We start from the raw sequence: 6,660 nt of genomic DNA, 5'->3' as shown, positions 1-6,660 counted from the left end.
ATCCCAAACTTTTAGGCTGGCTCGTGAGTTTAAACGGGTCGACCCGATCCAGTACAAAAAAAAACCCAAAACCCAAACTTAGAACTGGCCCAACCCATGACCCTTCAACCCAGATCCGGCCCATCTCAGATTCTAAATGGATTCTGGAATATTCCAGGTGTTGATTTTTTTTCGAAATTTCTCAGAAACCCTCCTAGGCTAATTTCGACGCCCCGAGTCCATTTTTGATATCCATTTAGTGAAATTTCAAAGTTTTAACGTATTTGACTTTTTAGGGTTGACCGTTGACTTTTTAAAAATTTGCCCAGGATGCCTCTTAGCGTATTTCGACACTCTGAGTCCAAATCCGCACTCTGTTTTCTTAAATTTGATCGTTTGAGTTGAGTTTTACTAGTAGGTCTCAATATTATGCTTAGTGCAATTACTATCAGAGACTTTCTTAGCTCGAAAGAATGTGTATATGTGATTTTCCCAACAATTGCTTTTATATATTATGATGTGACATGCCATGTTTAGCTTTACAAATAGACTTTCCGTACACTTTATGTTTTTAATATTATTTGTGAGCATAAACTTGTGCCATGACATCCTTGCATTTTTATCTAGTCATTATTACAAGTTTGCACTATGTCTCTTAGTTATTTGTACTGTCCTGGGCTAAGGACTTGCTTCACGCGTAGTTCACATGCACCGTTTACATTCGCTTTGGATCCAGAGTTAGGTGTTAGCCTATCATTTTGTGTGATGTAATGGACTTGTATGTGATGTGACTAGCACAGCTCAAGAGATGTAGTACAAGAATGTAAAACCTACACTCAGCTTCTTCTATTGTCTGATTATATCTGCAATGGACTTGTATGCCTACATAAATTAATGAGCATTGTTTTCTTGTGATATCGATATGAGATTTAATGTTAAGATATCTTAATGGTGTACCCTACATCTTATCACTCACCTTTGCTACAGGGTATTATATTACATACTAGTATTATATTATTTTTGGAAAACCATATACTTGTTTTACAGCGACGAGTTACATTTTTCGAAAAGGTTTTACAAAACTTTATTTTCAGGACCACTCACCCTTGTTTTTCGCCCCTCCAGGATTTTAGTGGCAGAGGTTTCGTGATGACGAGGATTGTTGGCAAAAGCTGCTATGGAGGAGACTTCTCCTTGAAGGAAAAATTTTTCCTAGCTAAGAACAAGTAAGAACATTTGAATACATATGCAAACTATTAACACATTATAGTAGGCATGCATTAAAAAACAATTCATAAAACCCATGACTTTCAAAGCCTAGTGAATGGTGAACCAAAAGACTCTTTAACAACATTAAAGAGAATGAAGAATTTAAAGATTCTTTACCCTTGAAGCTCATCCTTGTTTACACAAGGGATTCACCCAAGTGGAGGGCCTTCAAGTCACCTCCAAGCTCCTTGGATCTTGCTTGTGATTTCCTTCTCCTTTTGTGCTCCTTTGGTCCTTGAGGATGTGAGGAAAGGATCTCCAAAACACCAAAGGTTTGGTGTCTCTAAGTCTCCACACCAAGGGTGACGTGTGAAGATGAAATGGATGACTTAGAGAAGAAAAGATTGCTAGATAAATCTCCTCTAAGTGGCCGGCCTCCTTGTTTAAAAAGAGAGAATAGGTTTCACATCTTTTCTACAAGAAAAAACCCTAATGAGAAAAATAGCTATAAAGTTGCTTTTATAACACTTTTCTTAGGTGAGTGGCAAACTTGCAATTAAGCAAACCTTCACCCTCTCCTCACCATGGCCGGCCTATTTGTTGTGATTGGACTTATTGCCCATTTTGTTTTAGTTGTCATACAACTTAAACATAATGGGCCTTGTAGACCAAAACACTTTTAAGCCCCGAAACCCAAAACCAACTTAAAAGCCCAATACGAACCTTTCGTAAAATTAATTAACTAATTAATTAATCTTGACCATTCTTCAATTAAACCATTTAATTGCATATCCATTTCATTTAATTTCTTCACTTTCATCCTTACTCGGTGTACGATCCATTAGGTTCCATTTAGCGAGGTAGTAGGCGATTGTTACTCTTAACGATCGATTGTAAATTGAAACCACATTTCAATTCTCCCTTAAAATTAGTGTTTGCTAATCATCAGGGCTTTCACAAACCATGAGTGACACCTAGCAGCATGTCATGGTTACCCAAGCTAAGTAGAATTGGTTGGAGAACCTATCTAGTTACAACTACAATGCAATACGGTCCTTCTCTAATACAATACTCTTAATCACATTGTTTAAGTGATAGTTTGTTTCATGTCTACTATCCAATGTGATACATCTCCATATGATTCTTTTGAATAAGATTTGGAATAAACTTCCTAAGTCATATTCATATGCTTTGGCCAAAGACTCTCGAATCACATCTTAGAGTATTCTCCTTCCACCATGGAAGGTTAGAGATCCCTTGTGCATTCATATGCCTACATAACTAGATAGCTTGACCCCAACAATGCCGTGGACACTCTAATGGAATGCCTTTGACATGATCAAAGGTCAAGGACCTAACCATTAGACATCTATGATGCCTCAGGTCAAAGGACTACTTTGCATATTGCAACTATCGAGTTATTACATGACATGTATGTTCGAACTCTCTTTTGATCATGATTCAGTGTACTCGATTACTCTTTCGAGCACCTATGTGTTTGTCTTAGTGTCCAACACCAAATTACTTGAGACTAGTCATACTCACGCTTGAGTCGACATAACACATACTAACCTTAGCGGATTGTCAATGCCCAATTGGCAATCCTATGGCTAGGAACGTTTTAGGAATGAACATAAGAGAAAGGTCTCGATAATCTAACTTACTTAAATCACTTGTCTCTTAGATCAAATACATCCCTTGGATTCCCTTATTGCTTAAGCACATGATACAATAAATAGTGATTAACAATAAGCTTTGCCTTTCATTAAACATATAAAAGTTTAATACAATAAGTATTCCAAAAGCTATTACATCAAATGAGTGGCTTTGTGGGCATACTTCCAACACTCCTTTCGGTATAAATGTCATTACCCTTCTTTTACTGCAATTTATCTATGCTCTGATATCACTTGTGGGTTCAATCCCTACTCACATGCGCACTCTAAATTAGTCACTTTATGGCTTTGTCACCTTCCAGGTGTCAGCCATCACATCGCGATTCAGGTGTTCAGGTGGACATTCCGGGTCGGGGTGTGTCAAGTTACGTGTCACTTATAACTTGTGGAATTACATTAATTTATTAATTAATTCAGTAGCAGTTTTAGTTAGAAACTAAGAGGTCACTCACCTACTAACGGCCTTACTGGAGGATGATAAGATATAATTAATTGTTAATTATATCAGATTAGTTATTTGGGCATGTTGGACATGATTTTAATTAAAATAAAGTTTGAGCTTATTTAATTAAAAGGAGTCCAATCACAAGCCCAAGTAAGCAAGTAAAGTCGGCTTAACACAAGGCTTAAAGCACTAGGTGTCTAACCCTACAGTGGTGTGCAAGAGTGGTGTATAAATACACCTTGTGTTTTTCTCATTTGTCCCATGCAATAAATTTTGTCTCTCAAAGAAAAAGAGAGAAAAAGCTAGCTGAGGTACACCTTACACTATGTTTGGATGAGAGAAATAAACTTGGAATTTGGATTAAAGTCATAATTTATAAATGTGATACTTTGGATGCGATCCCTAATCCTTAACATTCTTTGACTAAAACCTTAATGGTATTCAAAGTTTGATCAAAGTCCCTTGACTTTGTACACCTCATTATATTACAATTAATATTTATATTTTTATAGTTTTGATATTAATTGTTTGATATTTTATGAGATTTATAATCCTATAAATTTAAAATCTCTCATTATAATACTATTAGAAACGGTTGCAATAAAAAAATTCAAACATTTTGATTGAATAAATGGATAAAAACTATGTAAAAATAAGAAATAATAAATGGCAAAAGAATGTATCCATAGTGTTAAAAAAATTGGTACATTTTACAAAACAAATTGGTACATTTCACATATAACAAAGTGGTACATTAATAAAGAAGAATGAGTACATTATAAATAAATTAGGGTACAGATAAAAGATTAAAAAATTATGAATACAAATGAATTTTTAAAAAATATAGGCGCTAAAAGAAATTAATACATGGGCACAAAATAAAACTAAAAAGAAAATACTACAAATTTTAAAAAAATGTTGCAAATTAAAAGTGGGTACAAACTAAAAATATAAATATATGATACAAAGTTTAGGCATAAAATATAAATATACCATATGTAATTTTTCTATCATTGATTAAATATACAATGTCACGTGACGGTATATGTCACATCCCCGCCTGGGCCCCCATCACATCCGGAGCTCGACTCCACCATAACACGATATTGTTCGCTTTGGGCCCCTACCACACCTTCACGGTTATGTTTCTAGGAACTCAGTCGAGAACTTCCCAGTGGATCACCCATCTTGGGAATGCTCTCGCGTGAACTCGCTTAACTTTGGAGTTCCGATGAAACTCAAAGCTAGTGAGCTCCCAAAAGGCCTCGTGCTATGTAGAGATGAGAATATACATATAAGGCTTACAGGATCCACTCCCCTGGGTGATGTGGGATGTTACAATCCACCCCCTTTAGGGGCCCAATGTCCTCGTTGGCACACTTTCGGCCAGGGATTGGCTCTGATACCAAATTGTCACATCCCAGCCCGGGCCCCCACCACATCCCGAGCTCGACTCCACCGTAGCACAATATTGTCCGCTTTAGGCCCCGACCACGTCCTCACGGTTTTGTTTCTGGGAACTCACACGAGAACTTCCCAGTGGGCCACCTATCCTGGGATTGCTCTTGCGCGAACTCGCTTAACTTCGGAGTTCCGATGGAACCCAAAGCCAGTGAGTTCCCAAAAGACCTCGTGCTAGGTAGAGATGCGAATATACATATAAGGCTTACAAGATCCATTCCCCTAGGCGATGTGGATGTTACAATCCATCCCTCTTAGGGGCCCGACATCCTCGTCGGCACACATCCAGCCAGGAATTGGCTCTGATACCAAATTGTCACATCCCAGCCCGGGCCCCCACCACATCCTGGGCTCGACTCCACTGTAGCACGATATTGTCCGCTTTGGGCCTTGACCACGCCCTCACGATTTTGTTTTTGAGAACTCACACGAGAACTTCCCAATGGATCACCCATCTTAGGATTGCTTTCACACAAACTCGCTTAACTTCGGAGTTCCGATGGAACTCGAAGCTAGTGAGTTTCCAAAAGGTCTCGTGCTTGGTAGAGATGTGAATATACATATAAGGCTTACAAGATTCATTCCCTTGGGCGATTTGGGATGTTACAGTATACACATGGGTACAAACACAAATAAAACTTTAAACAATATGGGCACAAAAAGAAACTAAATTATGCGTACAAATTAAAAATGAAAAAAAAAAATTGGTACAAATTAAAAATATGTACAAACTAAAAATAAAAATATATGATAAAAAATTTAGCCATAAATATAAATATACTAATTGTAACATTTTTAACACTAAAGGAATATATTTAAAAATAAATATATTTTATTATTCAAATAATTAATGATGTTATTAATACCCAAGGACGTTGATCAAAAATTGAAAATGAATAGGATTTTAATCAATGGAGTAGCAAAAATAAGGATGTGAACCTAATTTCTCCTTTATAAAATGATATGCACCAATTCTCTTGTTTGGATTTATAAATATAGAAATTTAGAATTTCCGTGTAAAAAAAACTTGGAATTTGGGATCTCCAATTCCCAAGTTTAAATTTCATGTAAATAGGTGTCATTTCCCAATTTCTATGATTGAGAGTTTAAAAATAACAAATTTCATATTCAATTCCATTAATTTTTTGGTTAACCAAACAAAAAAATTCACAAATTCTAGAAAATAAAATCCCGTTATTTTAAAATTTCTTAGTAATCTTAAATTTCTTTATCCAAACATAATGTTAGTATGCTGACCATTCATCTTTTATTTATGTTGCGTATTTAATTATTTGCATTAAATAGCTCCCAATCATATGCTCGGAAACCCAACATGTAAAATGAGGTTCACATTCTTGAGACCAAATGGCATGACTATGTAGTAAACATTTCGGAAAGATGTACGGAAGACTGCCATTTATTCATCTCTCATGGACACTTTCATTTTGATTATAACTCATCCATAAATGACATTAATCCCGCCCAGAAGTTGAATCAATCATGATATCCATGTTGGGAGCGAGAATTCATCTTTTGGGAATGCTCTGTTGAGGTCTCCATAGTTGTCACATCTTTATTTTAACAGTATCTTCTTCTTCTTCACAGGAACTATGTTGCCAACCAAAGGGGGTGCTTGATAAAAGTAATGAATCCCTTTAGCTAGAAGCTTTTCCACTTTTACTTTGATCTATGCTTCAATCTTCGGATGAAAGTTTCTTCTTTGTTGCACTACATGCTTGACTCCAGGTTGAACGTTCAATGTATGGCACACTAGGCTTGCGTCCAAGCCGGGCATTTCCTCCTAGCTCCAAGCGAAAACATCTTTAAATTCTTTCAACATGTTAACTCTTCTTGCATACACTCTGGCATTGACATGATATTCTGGAGAGA

This window comes from Malus sylvestris, chromosome 9 (genome assembly GCF_916048215.2).
Source record: "Malus sylvestris chromosome 9, drMalSylv7.2, whole genome shotgun sequence".
Classification (NCBI taxonomy): domain Eukaryota; kingdom Viridiplantae; phylum Streptophyta; class Magnoliopsida; order Rosales; family Rosaceae; genus Malus; species Malus sylvestris.
Note: the sequence above shows the minus strand (reverse complement) of the source record.